General features: G+C 36.6%; 1 pseudogene; it reads right to left on the bottom strand.

Moving 5' to 3' along the window:
* Positions 1-939: 939 nt before the first annotated feature.
* LOC110576130 lies at positions 940-5,256 on the bottom strand (annotated as a pseudogene).
* Between the last annotated feature and the right edge of the window lie 4,838 nt (positions 5,257-10,094).

The following is a 10,094-nucleotide window of genomic DNA, read 5'->3' as shown; positions in this document are numbered from 1 at the left end:
GTGTTGGGTAACATGAACTTTCTGTGAGAATGGAAAAGAATTAGTTGTTTCTTTGAGAGATCATCCTAGGAAGATCAAACTTGAACAGACAGAAGTTTGTTCCTGGATGGGAGAAGGAAGAAGTGAGCCAAGATTGAATTCTAAGGGCCAGACTTGGGACAATGCTTTTATATCTTTGTTGGCCGCGACTGCCTGGCTGGCTTTTGACTTCTTCCCTTATACACCTCCTGGAATTCATTTCCACCAAAATTATGACTGATCCAAGAGACCAAAAGTTTATCTCACCACACAGATCATTGGGCTTTAGAGATACAGGTCCATTTCTGCTACAGTCTCTACTGTCTTTAGAAAAGACATGAGGGGCGCCTGGGTGGCTCAGTTGGTTGAGCGACTGCCTTCGGCTCAGGTCATGATCCTAGAGTCCCAGGATCGAGTCCCGCATCGGGCTCTCTGCTTAGCAGGGAGTCTGCTTCTCCCTCTGACCCTCCCCCCTCTCATGTGCTCTCTCTCTCTCTCTCTCTCATTCTCTCTCTCAAATAAATAAATAAAATCTTAAAAAAAAAAAAAGAAAAGACATGAGGGCACTAGTATCACTAATTTGATTGGCGGTATCAATTCTCTCTAGACCGACGGGCAATAAGAGACAGTGTCAGAGAAATACAGAGCTAGCTGATGGCCACAGTGCTAATAGGATCCCCAGACAGTAGAGGCCAGTAGGCAGTACTAAATGACCAGAAGGCAGGAATAGATGATCTAAATAAAAGAATATGTCTTTTATTCTTCATCTTCTCTTAGTATTTACTTGAAATATGACAACATTCTTTACTATTTTTCTGCCACCACAGTTATACTAAAATAAGGAATTTACTGCCACATTTCTAATTACTAAAATGTTAATGTTATATTTGATTTGATATCTGATATGGTGATTCTCCATAGTTATCTTTCCAATTGTTCTTGCCTGGTGCGACTTTCCTATACAAGAAAACTGAAAACTGAAATTTGAAGTGCTAAATGTATCATGCATAAATTCCCAAACCATTCATCCATCTGTTTCTAGATATTCCTTTCTGTTACATCAATTTTTTTTCCTAGTCTACTAGCATGACAGCTAAGTGTCATGGTAAAGAATTCATTTGTGTGGTATAGAGTATCTTCTCTTACTCTCTACACTTTTACATTTCTTGTTTCTGCTATGTAAGATCAACAGAACCTAATATGTCTCAATTACAAGGGCTAATAGTTCAAGAACTCAGACAGCACAATATGACAACTGAAAAGTATGGGAATACCAGAGATCTCTGGGCCTAAATGACCATTTAAATGCTATACATCAAAATATTGATGAAAAAAACAGATAATCTTGGAAGGTTGACCCAGAAAATTTTCCCTTTTGCCTCCCTTGTTGTCACAGCAATGAAAGGAACAGAAGTGGAAGGGGATTGCATAAGTGTTTAAGAGGAAAATGGTGGATTATATTTTGGCTCCATATGTACCCCTGTATTCATTCATTTAATGCATCAGTACTTTTATCAAGTAGTGTTCTAGGTGCTTCAGGTACATCAGTGAGAAAAACAGTAAAATTAAAAAGAAAATCTTTGACCTGATTAAAATTCTCAGCATCACTGCCATGAAAATATTTTAGGCCCCATGTGTGTTCATTGTGTCAGCCCAAGTGTCAGGGTTCACAAAAGCCTCTTCAAATAATATGATCAGCCTCCTAAGAAACAGAACAGCTAAACTCTTCAACAACAATCACATGAGCTTGTTTGAGGCCTGGTCAAATTGCTGGATTAGATAAACTATATAGCATGGGTCTTCCTGTTATGGCACCTAGAATATGCCCATTCCTCTTCCCTGAAAAACCATTGACTCAATAAACTTAAGAGTTTATAAATAAATTTGACATTCTACATTTATTATCATTCCATGAACCACAAGAAAATACCAAGCCATAAATATGACCCTGATGTGGAGGAAAGCAAGAGACTGAGTTAAAAACTGGATCAAAGTATTAACTTCTGAGACTTAGCCAGCCTACAAATCCACAGACACTAGTGCAAACAGCCACACTATGCAAGTGACTTTTTGGAGAAGGATGCCAGCTTCAATGAAGAAGGATCCCATGATAAAAATGAGAGAATTGAAGTCTAATTATGGACCATTTCCTAAGAAAACATGGGCTCTACCCAATGTACATAAAATGACAAACAAAAAACAAAAAAGTTTTCTCATAAGAAGATGCAAGATGGTGTAACATGAAGAGGGAAAATAAAGCCTGATTTTTGCTGCTTGTAAAGACTCAGTTTAGATGTGATATATTCCCTTGAAATCAATGGCAATCTACATCATTTCTCATACACTAATGTCAGGAGAAAGAAAAGAAAGGGAAAGGAAGGGAACAGAGGGAGAAGGAGAGGAGGAAAACGGAAGAGAATAAATGTTGCTTGCGGAGAGGAACAGCCATGGCTTGCATTTGAAGAGTGGAAGAAAGGACAAACAACTTTAGTTTCAAAATCCCATGGAACAGCAGAGTAGGCACGTAGAACCATAACAGGTAGAGCAGTGGAAATAAAAATTGTCAGGAACATATGTAGACCATAAACTAGAAGCACTTGCAGACAGAGAAAATGCACATTAGTAATCCTGGGAAGTGATCCTTCCCATGAGGAGCGATGGGGGTCTTCAATCAGCTTGGGTTGAAAAGACATCAAGGGCACCAACTTTCTCTTGTAAGATGAATAAGGTCTGAGGATCTAATAGAAAACACGGTGAGTGTGGTTGAGAGCACTGTATTGTATAACTGAAATTTGCAAAGACAGTAGAATTTAAATGTTCTCACCAACTCCAAAAGAAGATAACTATATGAGGTTATGTGTGAATTAACTCTGTGGAGAGAATTCTGTCACAGTGTATACATATATCAGATCATCCCATTGTGCAATTTAAATATCTTACAATTATATTTGTTAATCATGCTCAATAAAGCTGGAAAAGTTTTAAAAATGAAAAAAAGAAAAAACATCAATGAACAGAAAAAGGATGAAAGAAATTGATCTGGAAAAATAGGACCTTAAACCACACCTGTGTCCAGGTTGTTAAGAAAGATGATAATTAGGACTTTAAGTAACTATACGCATATTTTTTTGTCTTACTCACTCATTTAACACTTTTTTCCTGAGAACTTCCACCTAGGGCTTCCATTTATTGTTTACAAAGGGTTAAAATTTCATTAGATTTTTTGTGCTCAATTATTTTTAACAAAGACTTGTGTTATTATAAAGTACTGAGTTGAAAAGCCTTGCAGGTAATGTATTGAATTCAAGGATTGGAAAGGGAGAATAAGTCCCGAGAAAGGAAAACTGTAAAACTGGGGGATATTATATGATTATATAGAGAGCTAGAAAGTTCTTCTTTCCTTTTTTTGCAGCTGGATGAAAAGATAGCATTCATAGGAGTTTGGACATATTGTATAAAATCATAGAATTTTAGGAAAAAAGTAATTTAGATGGCACTGAGTCAGTTGCCCTCACTTTACAAATTAAGAAATTGAGAACCAGAAATGGTATACGATTTGCTTTTAATTCTCCTTTTTTTTTCAAATACCAGAGAAATTTATTTAAAATGGTATGGTTTTAGTTCTAAAAATTATCTTTACAAAAGCAGAACTCCAACAGGTCATGCTTTCTATACACTCTGAAATGACAGTAAGAATGATTAAAGTGTAATTATCAATTAATATCCAGGCACATGCAAATTTAAGACTGTCAAATTACTATATACTACACCTGAAACTTACACAACACTGCACGTTAACTTTTAATCCTCTTGATAACTGGAAGACTCAAGGTTTAAGTCACAACTCCTTAAGCCAAGTACACCTCTTTCTTTTTTTTGCTTTGCAGTTTCTTTTTTATTGTTATGTTAATCACCATACATTACATCATTAGTTTTAGATGTAGTGTTCCATGATTCATTGTTTGTGCATAACACCCAGTGCTCCATGCAGAACGTGCCCTCTTTAATACCCATCACCAGACTAACCCATCCTTCCACCCCCCCTCCCCTCTAGAACCCTCAGTTTGTTTTTCAGAGTCCATCGTCTCTCATGGTTCGTCTCCCCCTCCGATTTCCCCCCCTTCATTCTTCCCCTCCTGCTATCTTCTTCTTTTGTTTTTTTTCTTTTTCTTTTTCTTTTTTTTTTTAAGATTTTATTTATTTATTCATGAGAGACAGAGAGAGAGGCAGAGGGAGAAGCAGGCTCCCAAGGAGCAGGGAGCCCGATGCGGGACTCGATCCCAGGACGCTGGGATCATGACCTGAGCCGAAGGCAGACGCTTAACCATCTGAGCCACCCAGGCGCCCTTTTTGTTTTTTTGTTTTTTTGTTTTTTTTCTTAACATATATTGCATTATTTGTTTCAGAGGTAACAGATCTGAGATTCAACAGTCTTGCACAATTCACAGCACTTACCAGAGCACATACCCTCCCCAATGTCTATCACCCAACCACCCCATCCCTCCCACCCCCCCACTCCAGCAACCCTCAGTTTGTTTCCTGAGATTAAGAATTCCTCATATCAGTGAGGTCATATGATACATGTCTTTCTGCAGAAACCATTTTATTAATGTCCTGAGATGAACTTGAATTGGACTGTATATAAATGAAGAAAAGTGGCCACAGCAGACAGGTGTGAGAAGTAGGTAGAGAAAGTTTTCCGCCTCCCCCATCAGCAGAGTGGATATTCAATATGGTTTTGAGGATAAAAATATAGAAGACCAGGATGATTAGGGCACTGAATATTCCTATTAATCCAGCCATAATGAAAAGAATCAACTTATTGTTCTGCGTATCAGCACATGCCAGGTAGAGAACAGGGAGAATGTCAGAGAAAAAGTGGTTGACCACATTGGGACCACAGAAGGGTAAGCGAAACGTGAAGGTCTCATGGATAATGGAACTTAGAAGGCCCATGGCATTGGGCCCTATCACCAGCTGCACACAGGCCATCTGGCACATGATGTCTTTAAACAACAAGGGGTTGCAGAAGGCTATGTACCGGTCATATGCCATGGTGGCCAAGAGGAAACACCCGGTCACTACAAACTGACCAAAAAACCACATTTGTACAGCACAGCCCACAAAGGACATGATTTTTCTCTCCAGAAAAGTATCACACAACATCTTTGGAACAACAGAAGAAGAGGAGCTGACATCCACAAGAGACAAGGGGCTGAGAAAAAAGTACATGGGGGTTTGGAGTCAGGAATCCATCCGTACCAGGGTGACCATCCCCAAGTTCCCCCCAATGTGACAAGATAAACAAAAAGAAATATCAAGAAGAGAAGAATCTTCTATGGAAGATGATCTGTGAGCCCCACAAAAAGAAATTCAGTCACTGCTGTTTGATTATTGTCCATTGTTGGGTGACAATCTGTAATGAGGGCAAGAAAAAAAGTTTTTATAGATCAGTAGTTAACTGGGGGCTAGCAATATAATCAGTAATTATAGGTTAATAATTAATAGCTTTTCAACCCATTAGCAAATACATAAAAAGTTACAGAGATGTATATAACAAACACCCTTGCATTTGCTACTCAGCTTTATTAAATCATAATATGCTAAATAACTTGTTTAAAAATCATGAAAAGCACAGCAAACATTCATGGAATTAGTCAAATTCCCAGGCTCTGAGGTATGGATATTTTGCTAGCTGTCTATGTGACCTTGAGCAATTTATTCTTAATGTCTATGAGTTTTACTTATTTATTTAACTTATATGGATCGTCCAAAATTGCCTTCAGCTCTTTAGTTTCATGATTTTGAGACAACAATATCTAGTTTCCATTTCCTTCTGGTTGAATGGAAAAATAATAACCAGTGCTGAACTCACATTCCAGGAAAATTGCAAAAATAAATAAAATGTTCAAATCCTGAGTGCATTCAGCTTGAAAAAGTAACTCACATTATTAAGATGGGAAAACCCTTCTCCTCCACAGCTATTACTATTATACTTCCTTGTCCTGACAACATACTAATAAAAACTCAAACTGATGTTTTCCACAGTATGCGATATACATAGAAATGGACCTTTAAAGAGAAAAAGGAGAGGTATCAAAAATCTGGAATTCACAAATTTGTTCACATAGTTCTTTATTCAACAAACATTTTTTACTATCCAGGCATGGACTCCAGGCATAGCCTTGGACACTGTAACCATGTCTGAGTGAAAAACCAAGTATTTGTAAAATAAGAGGGCCTTACTTTCCAGTTAGATACAACACTATAAACAAACACATAAATGCATAATTATTGCATGTGTATATTAGTTTTCTAAGGCCGCCACACTAATAACCATAAGCCAGAAGTCTGAAAACAAAGGTGTTGGCAGGGCCACACTCCTTCTGAAGGCTCTAGAAAGGAATCCTTTCTTGTCTCTTCCACATTCTGCTTCCTCCTAGCATTCCTTGGTTTGTGACAGATTAACACCATTTTTTGACTCCATCTTCCCATGGTTTCCTATTTGTGTGTCTCTACGTCCTCTCCTGTTTTTATAAAAACATCAGTCCTTGGATGTAGGGGCTTCCCCTAATTCAGTATGACTTCAATCATATCTGCAAAGAGCCTATTCCAAATAAGGTTACATTCTCAAGCCCTGGACAGACATGAATATTTTGGGGAACTATTCAACTACAAGGGGAACTATTCAACCCACTACAATGTATAAACATGTATCATCTCAGGGAGCAAATAGTGCCATGAAGGAAAGAAGGAACCTCAGCTCAAATGCCACTATATGCCTGAGACCGCATAAGAGACAGGAATCAGCTCAAAACTAGAACCAAGTGAACCTAGAATTAAACACTGGCTCTGCTTTTTTCTACATATATAGTTTTGTATTATTAATGTAAATTTAAAAAGGAATGAAAAATACTTAGCTCACAGAGCTGTTTGAAAGACTGGATTAAATTAGCCATGCAAAACACCTGCTATATAATAAGGGCTCACTAAAAATTAATTCCCTGCTCCTTCTCTTCTCTCCTCTATGACGTTTGTCTGGGACCTCAAGTCACCTTTTGTTTGTCCCTCATCATAATTCTAGAGCACATAATGTCCCTTTATACAGCATTTATCAATATATTACATTATTTCCCAACACAGAACAATGTGAGCAAAGCACATCTTCTTTCCTAATGTTTGTATCCCCAGTGCTTATCAGAGTGGGGAAAGTATTAGATACTCGAATAAATGAATGAGGGAAAAGAAAATTATCATTATCATGTCAACCATATTTTCTCCAATTCCTCATTTTCCCTAAGAACACAATTCAAGACATCATGATGAAGAAATATTAATTTTGATAAATTCCTGATCAAATATTTCTGACTCATAAAATAGGAATAGGGAAGACAGACCATTTCAAATGACCCACACAATGTCAAGGTATAGGACACTGTGGAACAGTCATCTGAACTGTCTACAGCCTCACTGTTCAATGTCTGGTCCATGAATCAGCAGCACCAGCACTACCTGAAAGCTTATCAGAAATGCAGAATCTGAAGCACCACTCCAGTTAAACCTAGTCAAAATCTGCATTTTAACAAGATTCCCAGATGATACACACACACATTAAGTCTGCTAAGCCCTACTATAGAGTCTCTTACATTTCTCTACATGTGAACCCTCCAGTGAATCCCTTGTGTAACAAATACAATATAAAATGTCATTGTCCAATGAAATCTAATAATGTTTAAAGTAAAATTTAAATGTCATTATGATATGACTATAGTTGGCAAAAGTGGTTACACATTTATCTCTCCAATAAATTATTCATGGGAGATCCCTAGGAATTGTGTTTGCATTAGTCAAATGGGTGAATGTCACTTAATGATATTTCATACACAAATCTAAGCTTCCAACAGAAGCATGACCCATTGCAAATAATGCTTTTATTTGCTCATGAATGGACATGTATAATTGCAGGAAAAGTAATGAAATAGAATTCAGGAAAATTAGTTTTGAAAGAGTATATGTAAAAAAAAAAAAAAAAAACAACCCACTAGCAGTGGAATACTAGTCATGTTACATCACCAGACTCTCATTAAAATGGAGAGATTGAAAGAATACTTTGGTAACTCAAAAAGACCAAAAAGACCTGCTATTCAGGTTTAAGAATCATGTAAATTTTATGTTTAATGTGAAGTGTGCACAAGAACACTTGAGCTGATCTATTCTATTTGGAGAGTTTAAAAACTAATTTTGGCCATATCATCATAGTAATATCATTCTATGGACTTGGTTTATCCAATATTTAGCAAACTTACCCCTTTGGTAAAATCCTTTATTCTTCCCCTTTTAATTACTTCAAAATTGTACCAAAATGTTTCAGCTTCTGACCTCAGGCAAAAAGAATAAAATGTCTCCAATGTAGTGTTGTTGAAGTATTATGAATTTTTATTATATTCTGATGAAAAAGATGGGTTATCTTTGTCCTGATTAACCAGGGTCTCTTAGCAGATGAAATAATTCCTTGTCCTTTTCTGAATCTCATGTGGCAAAGTATGAAGTGCATATTTTTCTCAAGTTTCGAGTCACTTGGCAGCTGATCTCTGAAGAATCCTGAACCTCAAGTCTACATCCATTGAGGAGAAATTAAAGTGACATGGGTGTTAGAGTTTGAGCCAATATTACCTCACAATGGGATTTCTCTCAAGGAAGGATTCTGAAGAAAAAGAAAAATACTGTCATCTTGGGATCATCTCTGAAAAATGAAGCAGAATTCTATTGAACAAGAAGCACTGGATGCCAAGAGACAGAAACTCACAATTCAAAACCTACTCCTGAAACTTGGTACAGATTGTTTAAGGAGACTGGACATAAATGCAGAAAAATCAAATACATACCCAATTTGGAAATATCTTGGTTTAGGTTTATTCAGAATGACTGGGGAGGTTTCTCAATTGGGAAAAGGACTCCAAGAGACAACTTGCAGATACACGTTTATATAAGTAATATACTCTCAGGGGTCAAACATTTCTGGTTATCAGTGAAATAAATATACTATATTTTTAACTTTGAAATCATTCATATTATGTGATGCCCCAGAACAGAGCTCTACAGACTAAATTCCATATGTGCTCTAATACATATGTAGTTAGAAATCAGAGCACCTGGAAAATTCCACAACCACAATATTAAGTTTCATATATAATTGACATTTGAACATTGCTGGGGTTAAGGGCACCAACCCCCCGAGCAGCCAAAATTCTGCATTTAATTTTTGATTCCCCCCAAACTTAACTACTACATTGTTATGACCTCATTTAACCTAAATTACCTCAGTAAAGTCCCTATCTCCAAATACAGTCACATTGGGGTTTAGGTCTCCGATAGATTAATTTTAGCAGAATACAATTCAGTCCACAACACCAAAAATAGGGGATATTTTTAAAATATCAAACAACTTACACATAGGTGTTTTTCCTTTTTATTAAACAATCTTCAACCTAAAACCAAAATGAGCGCTTCCTCTTGAAATCCCAAAAAACTTATTACAGTTGACCCTTGAACAACATGGGTTTGAACTGCACAGTTCTACTTATATGTGATTTCTTTTTCCACACTGTATGGAAAAAGTACTATAATGTGTTTTCTTTTCCTTACAATATTCTTAATAACACTTTCTTTTCTCAGCTGAGAATTCTACACTAGATGAAACTATCCATGAAGATGAAATGAAGGCATATTCAAACATGCAAAATCTAAGAGAATTTTTTCATGTGTAAGCTGAACTAGAGATAATACTAATCAGTTCTTTACTCAGAAAGAAAATTACTTCTTATGGAACCTTAGGGATACAGAGAGGCATGTATTTCAATAGAAAAATTAAGATGTGAATAACTACAGAGATATTAACTAATAGAAACTGATAATAGTGTCTTTTATAGAAAGCTGATGTGAATGATAACAATAAACACTCAAATTAAGAGTGGGTTGAATGGAATTAAAGTGTTCTAAGACCCTCAGGTTATCTGAAGATGGAGAAACAAGCACTCATTTGTGTTAGACTCTGATACATCAAGAATGCATGTAGT

This window comes from Neomonachus schauinslandi, chromosome 11, assembly GCF_002201575.2.
Source record: "Neomonachus schauinslandi chromosome 11, ASM220157v2, whole genome shotgun sequence".
Lineage (NCBI taxonomy): Eukaryota > Metazoa > Chordata > Mammalia > Carnivora > Phocidae > Neomonachus > Neomonachus schauinslandi.
This window is presented reverse-complemented; position numbering and strand designations above follow the sequence as displayed.